Source organism: Tachyglossus aculeatus, chromosome 1, assembly GCF_015852505.1.
Source record: "Tachyglossus aculeatus isolate mTacAcu1 chromosome 1, mTacAcu1.pri, whole genome shotgun sequence".
Classification (NCBI taxonomy): Eukaryota; Metazoa; Chordata; class Mammalia; order Monotremata; family Tachyglossidae; genus Tachyglossus; species Tachyglossus aculeatus.
In genome coordinates, this window is record NC_052066.1 from 82,031,926 (window position 1) to 82,042,096 (window position 10,171).

A 10,171-nucleotide genomic window follows, 5' to 3' on the forward strand; every position below is an offset into this window, starting at 1 on the left:
TATCATCTCTACGCTGATGACACCCAAATCTACATCTCTGCCCCAGCTTTCTCTCCCTCCATTCAGGCTCGTGTCTCCTCCTGCCTTCAAGACATCTCCATCTGGATGTCTGCCCGCCATCTAAAACTCAGTATGTCCAAGACTGAACTCCTGCCTTCCCTCCCAAACCCTGCCCTCTCCCTGACTTACCCATCACTGTTGATGGCACTACCATCCTTCCCGTCTCACAAGCCCACAACCTTGGTGTTATCCTCGACTCTGCTGTCTTGTTCACCCCTCACATCCAATCCGTCACCAAAATCTGCCAGTCTCACCTCTGCAACATTGCCAAGATCTGCCCTTTCCTCTCCATCCAAACTGCTACCCTGCTGGTTCAATCTCTCATCCTATCCCGAATGGATTACTGCATCAGCCTCTTCTCTGATCTCCCATCCTCCTGTCTCTCCCCATTCCAGTCTATACTTCATGCCGCTTCCTGGATCATCTTTGTGCAGAAACACTCTGCGCATGGTACTCCTGTCCTCAAAAATCTCCAGTGGCTACCAGTCAACCTACACATTAGGCAAAAACTCCTCACTCTCGACTTCAAGGCTCTCCATCACCTCGCCCCCTCCTACCTCACCTCCCTTCTTTCTTCTACAGCCCAGCCCACACCCTCCACTCCTCTGCCACTGACCTCCTCACTGTACCTCGTTCTCACCTGTCCCGCCATTGACCCCCGAACCGCGTCGTCCCTATGGCTTGGAATGCCCTCCCTCCACACATCCACCAAGCTAGCTCTCTTCCTCCCTTCAAAGCCCTGCTGAGAACTCACCTTCTCCAGGAGGCCTCCCCGGATTGAGCCCCCTCCTTCCTCTCCCCCTTCCCATCCCCCCCACTCTACCTCCTTCCCCTCTCCACAGCACCTGTATATATGTTTGTACAGATTTGTTACTGTATTTACTTCACTCTTGCATATTTACTATTCTATTTATTTTATTTTGTTAATATGTTTTGTTTTGTTCCCTGTCTCCCCCTTCTAGACTGTGAGCCCATTGTTGAGTAGGGACTGTCTCTATATGTTGCCAACTTGTACTTCCCAAGTGCTTAGTACAGTGCTCTGCACACAGTAAGTGCTCAGTAAATATGATTGAATGAATGAATGAAAGTATATAAGTAACACAGAAGGGAGTGCCCAAAGGGTAAATGAGGGGCTCTTCACAGAAAGCATCCTGGAGGAGCCATGATTTTAGATGGGCTTTGAAGGTGGGAAGAGTGTATATAAAGGGGAATGATGTTCCAGGCCAGAGAGGGGATGGGGTCAGGTGTTCCTTGGTGAGACAGGTGAGATTGAGATACAATGAATAGGTTGGCTTTGGAGGAACGAAGTGTGTGGGTTTGGTTATAGTAGGTTATTAGCGAGGTGAGGTAGGATGAGGAGTGCCAATTAAGGTAAGTGCTGGGACCACTGAGGTAGTAGTTTGGATGGAGAAGAAAGAGCAGATCCTATAAATATTTAGGAGAAAGAAGAGACAGGATTTGGGTAATGGTTGACTATATTTGTTGAAAGAGAGGGAAAATAAGAGAATAAACCAAGGTTAAGGGCCTGAGAAATGAGAAGGAGGTGGAGCTGTCAACTGGGATGGGAAAATTAGTGGATGAGATGAGTTGGGAGGGAAAATAAGGAATCCAGTTAAGGACACGTTGAACTTAAGGTGCCTGCAGGATATCTACATAGAGATGACCTTGGGGAAGTAGAAAATACCAAATCAATCAATCGTATTTATTGAGCGCTTACTGTGTGCAGAGCACTGTACTAAGTGCTTGGGAAGTACAAGCTGGCAACATATAGAGACAGTCCCTACCCAACAGTGGGCTCACAGTCTAGAAGGGGGAGACAGAGAACAAAACCAAACATACTAACAAAATAAAATAAAAAGAATAGAAAGGTACAAGTAAAATAAATAAATAAATAAATAAATAAATAGAGTAATAAATATGTACAAACATATATACATATATACAGGTGCTGTGGGGAAGGGAAGGAGGTAAGATGCGGGGGATGGATAGGGGTACGAGGGGGAGAGGAAGGAAGGGGCTCAGTCTGGGAAGGCCTCCTGGAGGAGATGAGCTCTCAGTAGGGCCTTGAAGGGAGGATGAGAGCTAGCTTGGCAGATGGGCAGAGGGAGGGCATTCCAGGCCCGGGGGAGGACGTGGGCCGAGAGTCGATGGCGGGACAGGAAGGCTAAGTAGGTGTGAATGAGGTTGTCGTTACTGTAACTTGGTGATAACAAGGGCCTTTTTCCCGGGGTGGGCGGAAGAGTCAGTCAGGACCAGACCAAATGATGGAGAAGCAGAGCCCCTCTCAGGGTCATACCTGGAGAGTCTCCAGTACTCTACCAGTCTCAACTATGAGAGGGAGAGTCAAGCAGACACATACCCATTCCATTCTAGCTTGGCCAGTAGCTAGCAAGTGAAAGACAATCTGCTACAAGTGAAAACTCACTTGTCCTGGGCAGAAGCAGCATGGGTAAGATTTGTGGATGGAGACTCTAGTTTACTGCGCAGAAGGAGGCAGTGGCAAACTACTTCTGTATTGTTACCAAGAAAACTCTGTGGATACACTACCAGAACAATTACAGATGGAGGTGGGGCGTTCTGGAAGAGATGTGTCCACATTTTCGCTATGGGTTGGGGACAACTCGACAACATAAGGCAAGACAAGAGAAGCAGAGAGATCAGAACTAGGGAGGTAAATTTGGGAGTGGTCTGCATAGAGGTAGTAGTTTAACACATGGCTGTGGATAAGCTTTGTAAGGAAGTCAATATAATGCGAGAAGAAAAGGAACCCCATAATTGAGCCTTAAAGAACACCCACGATCAGTGAGTGGGAGACATAGGAACAGCCAGTGAAAGAGACTGAGAATATTTGACTCGAGGGGTAGGTGGAGAATTAGAGAAAGCCTGTGTCAGACAAATCAGGGTTGTCATGAGTGTCCAGGAGAAGGAAGTGATCCACAGTGTCATAGGCAGCCAAGAAATGGAGGAGGGTTAGGGTGGAGTCTGTGAGATCAGCTAGTGATTAGTGATCAAAATTAGTGATTTTGGAAAGTGAGGTCTCAGTGGAGCGAGAGATTAAATTTAATGTATTGATAAACATATTAGTAAAACAAATGTATGATGAATAAATAATATTTATGTATTTAATCACCATATTTATCTATACATCCAATTGTATTTGTTAATCTGTTTCCCACTGATAGGTTTGTACTGCCTTTTGCTTACTCCTCTGGATTTCACCACTTGCATATCATCAATCGTATTTATTGAGCGCTTACTATGTGCAGAGCACTGTAATTTTTGTCTTTCGCTCACAGCACACTGTGAGAATCTTGAGGGCAGAGAGGGACCAGCTTGCTCCGGTTGTCCTCTCTCATGTGTTTAGTAAGTGTCTAGCACTCAATAGGCATTCAATAAATACCATTAATTGATTGATTGATTACAAATCGAGGAAGGTTAGAGGTTTCAATAAATCAGTAATATTTATTGGGTGCTTAACTGTGTGTAGATCATTACACTAAGCGCTTGGGGGAGTATAATTGTAAGAGAGTTGGCAGACATGTTCTCTGCCCACAAGGAGCTTGAAATATAGAGGGGGAGACAGACATTAAAATATGTGTACATATATTCAGTAGGGCTGAGAGTGGAATAAATAAAGGGTTCAGATTCATATATATGGGCAACACAGAAGTAAGAGGGAGTAGGGGAAATTAGGGTTAGTTAAGGAAGGCAATGTGCTTTTGCTTATTTTATCCTGCCTTGATTACTGTATCAGGCCCCTGCTGACCTCCCAGCCTCCTGCCTCTCCCCACTCCAGTCCATACTTCACTCGGCAGCCCAGATCCCTTTTCGACAAAAACATTCAGGCCATGTTTTCCCACTCTTCAAGAACCTCCAGTAGTTGCCCATCTACCTCCTTATCAAACAGAAACTCCTTACCATTGGCTTTAAAGCAATCAATCGCCTTGCCCCCTCCTATTTCACCTTGCTACTTTCTTGCACAACCCAGCCTGCACACTTTGCTCTTCTAATGCTAACTTTCTCACTGTACCTCAATCTTGTCCATCTCGCCACTTATTTCTCACCCATGTCCTGCCTCAGGCCTGGACTGCCCCCCCTCTTCATATCTGACAATTACTTTCCTCTCCTTCAAAGTCTTATTGAAGGCACATTTCCACTAAGAGGCCTTCCCTGCCTAAGCCATCCTTTCTTTTTCTTCCATTCCCTTCTGCATAGCCCTGACTTTCTCCCTTTACTCACCCACCCCAACACCAGCCCCACAGCACTTATGTAAATATCTGTAATTTTATTTATTTATATTAATGTCTATCTCCCCTTCTACACTGTAAGCTCGCTGTGGGCGAGGAATGTGTCTGTTATATTGTTATATCGTACTTTCCCAAGTGCTTAGTACAGTGCTCTGCATCCAGTAAGCGCTCAATAAATATGATTGACTGACTGCTTCTAATAAGGCTTTGAAGGTGGGGAGTCTGAAGATCTGTTGGATATGAAGAGAGATGGGGTTCCACGCTAGAGGCAGGATGTGGGTGAGGGATTGGTGATGAACTAGATCAGATTGAGGTACAGCGAGTGGGTTGGCATTAAAAGAGTAAATTATGCAGGCTGGGCTGTAGAAGGAAATCTGGGGTGAGGGTTAAGCAGGAGGGGTCGAGCTGGCTGTTTTAAAGCCAATGGTACAGAGTTTCTGTTTGATGCCAAGGTGGTTGGGCAACCACTGGAGGTTGTTGAGGAGTGGGAAAACCTTAACCGAAATTTTTTTAGAAAAATGATTCAGGAGGCAGAGTGAAAAATGCTGAACGAAGTTTAAGATGCATTGGTGGCACTGATATAAAATCTAGAATGCCTGGCATCCAGGCTTGGGTGAACTAAACTGTAAGATTCTGAACAACATGCTTTCAATGATTACAAAGAGGGTGTCAGAAGAAGTTAGCCTGGTATAAGGAAACCCAGTTGCCAGAAAATGCAACATCTTCTTCAGCCTCCTACACAGATTCATAAATACTTTACAAGCTTTCACTGAGGTATTGTGATTTTTTTAATTGTATTTGTTCAATCAATCAATCAATCGTATTTATTGAGCGCTTACTGTGTGCAGAGCACAGTACTGAGCACTTGGGAAGTACAAGTTGGCAACATATAGAGACAGTCCCTACAACAGTGGGCTCACAGTCTAAAAGGGGGAGACAGAGAACAAAACCAAACATACTAACAAAATAAAATAAATAGAATAGATATGTACAAGTAAAATAAATAAATAAATAAATAGAGTAATAAATATGTACAAACATATATACATATATACAGGTGCTGTGGGGAAGGGAAGGAGGTAAGATGGGGGGATAATAATAATAATAATGATGGCATTTGTTAAGCGCTTACTATGTGCAAAGCACTGTTCTAAGCACTGGGGGGATACAATGTGATCAAGTTGTCCCATGTGGGGCTCACAGTCTTAATCCCCATTTTTACAGATGAGGTAACAGGCTCAGAGAAATTAAGTGACTTGCCCAAGGTCACACAGCAGACTTGTGGTGGAGCTGGGATTCGAACCCATGACCTCTGACTCCAAAGCCCGTGCTCCTTTCGCTGAGCCACGCTGCTTCTCTGATGAAAGGAAAATGGACCACTGTTACAACTGTTCAGCGCTTACTATGTTCCAGGCCCTGTGCTAAGCACTGGGATAAATACAAGCTAATCAGTTTGGACACAGTCCATGTCCCCCATGTCATTCATGGTCTTAATCCCCATTTTACAATTGTTGTAACTGAGGCACCGAGAAGTCAAGTGATTTGTCCGAGCTTACACAGCAAGCAAGTGGCAGAGTCAGAATTAGAACCCAGGTCCCTCTGACTCCCATGTCTGTGCTCTATCCACTAAGCTCTACCCACTAAGCCGTGCTTGCTTTGAAGCGTTTTAACAATATTAAAGGGACAGCTGTGCAGGTAATACTGTGTGTGTTTTTTCTTTCTTTTTCTATGTTTTTTGTTTGGTTTCTTAAATTTTCTGGCTAGAGTGGGGGTCCGGGCAGTGGGGAAGTAGGGAAGGCTTGCTTTTTTGTTGTTGTTTGGCTTTTTTTGCTTTCTTCTAGACTATGAGCCCACTGTTGGGTAGGGACTGTCTCTATATGTTGTCAACTTGTACTTCCCAAGCACTTAGTACAGTGCTCTGCACACAGTAAGCACTCAATAAATATGATTGATTGATTGATTTCTCTCCTAGTTTTTGCAAGAAAGTGGAAAATAAGGAAAAGAACCTCCCTCACAACCCTTACTAAGCTCTTTAGAAACTCATACCCAACAACAGCTTACCAAATGGGACATTTGTGGTGTCTGCTATGTGACCACACTCCATACCCATTCTATCCTATAGCTAGCTGCTCCTTGCTGGCTGTGCTGTGCTGCACTCAGGGCAAACAGCTATCACTACTGCATTTAGCAAGAAGCAACATGACCTAGTGGATAGAGCATGGGCCTAGGAGTCAGAAGGTCATGGGTTCTAATCCTAGCTCTGTCACTTGTCTGCTGTGCGACTCTGGGCAAGTCACTTTACTTCTCTGTGCTTCAGTTACCTCATCTATAAAATGGGGATGAAGACTGTGAGCCCCATGTGGACAGGGACTGTGTCCAACCCAATTATCTTGTATCTACCCCAGCGATTAGAACGATGCCTGGCACATAGTAAGCACATAACAAATACTCCAATTATTATTATTATTATTTATGTGCATGTCCAGCTGACAGGAAGACATACCTTCTCCCTCAAAACCATTGCTGTCTGGGCAATGCAAGCCTGGATAGCGAGAAGTTGGAAAAGGATCCCTTGTCTTGTTTCATGCTGTCAAGTCATCTCCGATCCATAGCCACTCAGTGGGCACATCACTCCCAGAACACCCAACCTCCATCTGCAATCATTCTGATAGTTTATCCATACAGTGCTCTTGGTCAAAAAAGTGAAGTAGTTTACCATTGTCTCCTTTCACACAGTAAACTTAAGTCTCCACCCTCGACTCTCTCATGCCACTGCTGCCCGGCACAGGTGAGTTTTGACTTATAGCAGATTGCCTTCCACTCTCTAGCCAATGCCGAAGCTAGGCATGGAATGGATATGCCTCTGTTTGATTCTCCCTCCCTTAGCCGAGACTAGTAGAGTACTGGAAATTCTCCAGGTATGATCCTGAGCCCTACTGTATTTTTTAAAGACTCGCATGCATATGTTTAAGAGATTAACTCTCAAGACATGATACTATTATGGATAGCATCTTATCGTACTCAGCATCATCTTCAAATTGCAGGACAAGTCTACAAAGTCGTGATATGTAGCTCAGAAATGAATTTCAAATTATTTTTCAAGATACGTTGGAATGGACTGTAATTTAGAGCTTGTCAGTCTATGGAGTACAACTCAAAATATAGCCATACATGATACCATCTCATTTGTTAAGAAACATCATCTTATTAAATTGTGGGGAATGTCTGTATTCGGTAGGATTCTTAATTTATATATAAAATCCGGAAGCCTTGGGGGAGGTAATAGAAGGGGCAGAGGAAACAGGAAGATGACCACACTCAGACTGTATTTTTCTGAGCAGTTAGTGCATGTGGCTCTGTCTTGCAAGTGACAGTGAGAACTTCCACCGGTGCAGCAGAAGAGACCATTTCAGAATCCTGGAGATTTGAAGGCCAATTTTTCATCGTAGAAACCCACTTTCTTTCCCTTAGCCGTAAGCTAATTTTGGGCAGGGAAGGAGTTTGCTAATTCAGTTGTATTCTCCCACGCTCTTAGTACAATGCGCTGCACATAGTGAGTACTCAATAAATATGATTGATTGATTGATTGAGGGTCCATGCGGTAATGTGGATGAAACAACTATCATGAAGAATAAAATCAAGTTGGTTCTAGGGGCACCCCAATGTTTCAGGTAGCAAAGAAGGCGCTTTGGGGCTTGAATCTGTTCCCCGTGCTCGCACTCTACCCATGACTACAAATACCCGGCAAATACCCAGAACCTAAATACTCCCTCCTTGATTCTGACCTATATGCCAACATCAGCAAATGTGAAAGGGATAATTTTTTCTTAATTGGAAACTTACCCCAGGGGCCACAGCAGGGGAATTCCACAACTGCTCACCAAACCGTCTTGTTGCATCCAGAAAGCTATTTTGGTCAAATATGTTAAAAGTTCTCTAATTCGTCATGACTGAGCTCGTTTTTAAGGGCAGATTAGTTTCCGGGCTGCAGTGGAGATGCTCTAATTAGTCATGGGACAGCAGCTCCCACCCAGCTAGCTCTAAATGGACTGGATTCATTCAGAAAGCATTCCCTGACTGATCTCTCGTCTCCCTACCTTGTTGCTGCACCCTTCACAGTAGTTATTTACATATACGGGAAGCAGCATGGCATAGAGAATAAAACACCGACTTGGGAGTCAGAAGGTCATGCGTTCAAATCCAGGCTGCACCACTTGTCGGCTGTGTGACCTTGGGCAAGTCACTTCAGTTCTCTGGACCTCAGTTAACTCATCTGTAAAATGGGGATTGAGACTGTGAGCCCTATGTGGGACAGGGACTGTGCCCAAGCCAATTTGCTTGTATAATGATAATAATCATGGTGCTTGTTAAGCACTTACTATGTTCCAAACACTGTTATAAGTGCTCGGGTATATAATAATAATAATAATGGTATTTATTAAGCGCTTACTATGTGCAAAGCACTGTTGTAAGCGCTGAGGAGGTTACAAGGTGATCAGGTTGTCCCACGGGGGGCTCACAATCTTAATCCCCATTTTACAGATGAGGTAACTGAGGCCCAGAGAAATTGAGTGACTTGCCCAAAGTCACACAGATGACAATTGGTGGAGCCAGGATTAGAACCCATGACCTCTGACTCCAAAGCCCGTGCTCTTTCTGCTGAGCCACGGATACAGGGTAGTCACGTTGGACACAGTCCCTGTCCCACATGAGCCTCACAGTCTTAATCCCATTTTACAGACGAGGTAGCTGAGGTCCAGAGAAGTTAAGTGACTTGCCCAAGGTCACACAACAGACATGTGGCAGAGCTGGGATTAAAACCCAGGTCCTTCTGATTCCCAGGCCCAGGCTCTATCTACTAGGCCATGCTGGTTGATTTTAGACAAAACACTTATCTTCTCTGTGCCTCAGTTCCCTCAACTGTAAAATAGTTAGTAACAGTGGTATTTATTAAGGATTTACTATGTGCCAAGCACTGTACAAAGCACTGGGATAGATACAAGACAATCAGATTAGACACAGTCCTTGTCCCACAGAGAGCTCACAGTCTCAGTAAGAAGGCAGAACAAATATCAAATCACTATTTTACAGATGAAGAAACTGATGAAAAAGCTCTCCTTTCTACTTAGACTGTGAGCCTTATGAAGGATGGGTACTGGGTCTGACTGGATTATTTTATCTCTAGCCTAACATTTAGTACAATGCTTGGCACACAGTAAGTGCTTAACTAATACCACTATTATCATTCCCTCCTTTCAGATTCCTTGAGAGTAGTCATAGCAAGAAAATATCCTGAGTTATTGGTTGTGTTGCATCATGTTTTCTGATTGCTAAACATCTTCTGTGTAAGAAATAAATGAAAAGCAGCAGTAGAGGAGCAGTTGCCTAATGGCAAGAGCACAGATCTGAGAGTCAGAGGACCTGGGTTCTAATTCTGACACTGTCACATTTCTGATGTGTGACCTTGGACAAGTCACTTAATTTCTCTGTAAGTCAGTTACCTCACCTGTAAAATGGGGGTTAAAGACTTTGAGCCTTATGTGGGACAGGGACTGTATCCAACCTGATTAGCTTGTACCTACCCCAGTGCTTAGTACTGTGCCTAGCACGTAGTAAGTCCTTAAAAAATACCACAGAAGGAAAGAAAAGACAAGGGCAAGGAAAATGTGACATGTCATTCATTCATTCACTCATATTTATTGAGCACTTACTGTGTGCAAAACACTGTGCTAAGCACTTGAGAGAGTACAACAACAAACAGACACATTCCCTGCCCACAGTGAGCTCACAGTCTACAGGGCAAGCTCACAAACTATGGTGCTGTGACTATATTTGGCACTCTATAACTCTGTACTGTTTACGTT

At 44.1% G+C, this 10,171-nt stretch overlaps 1 non-coding gene across 1 annotated transcript; it reads left to right on the top strand.

The window, feature by feature from the left end:
• Window positions 1-2,338: 2,338 nt before the first annotated feature.
• LOC119933476 lies at window positions 2,339-2,475 on the top strand. The gene has a single exon (XR_005452549.1). It is a non-coding gene; the product is annotated as a small nucleolar RNA SNORA7 (small nucleolar RNA).
• Window positions 2,476-10,171: the final 7,696 nt, after the last annotated feature.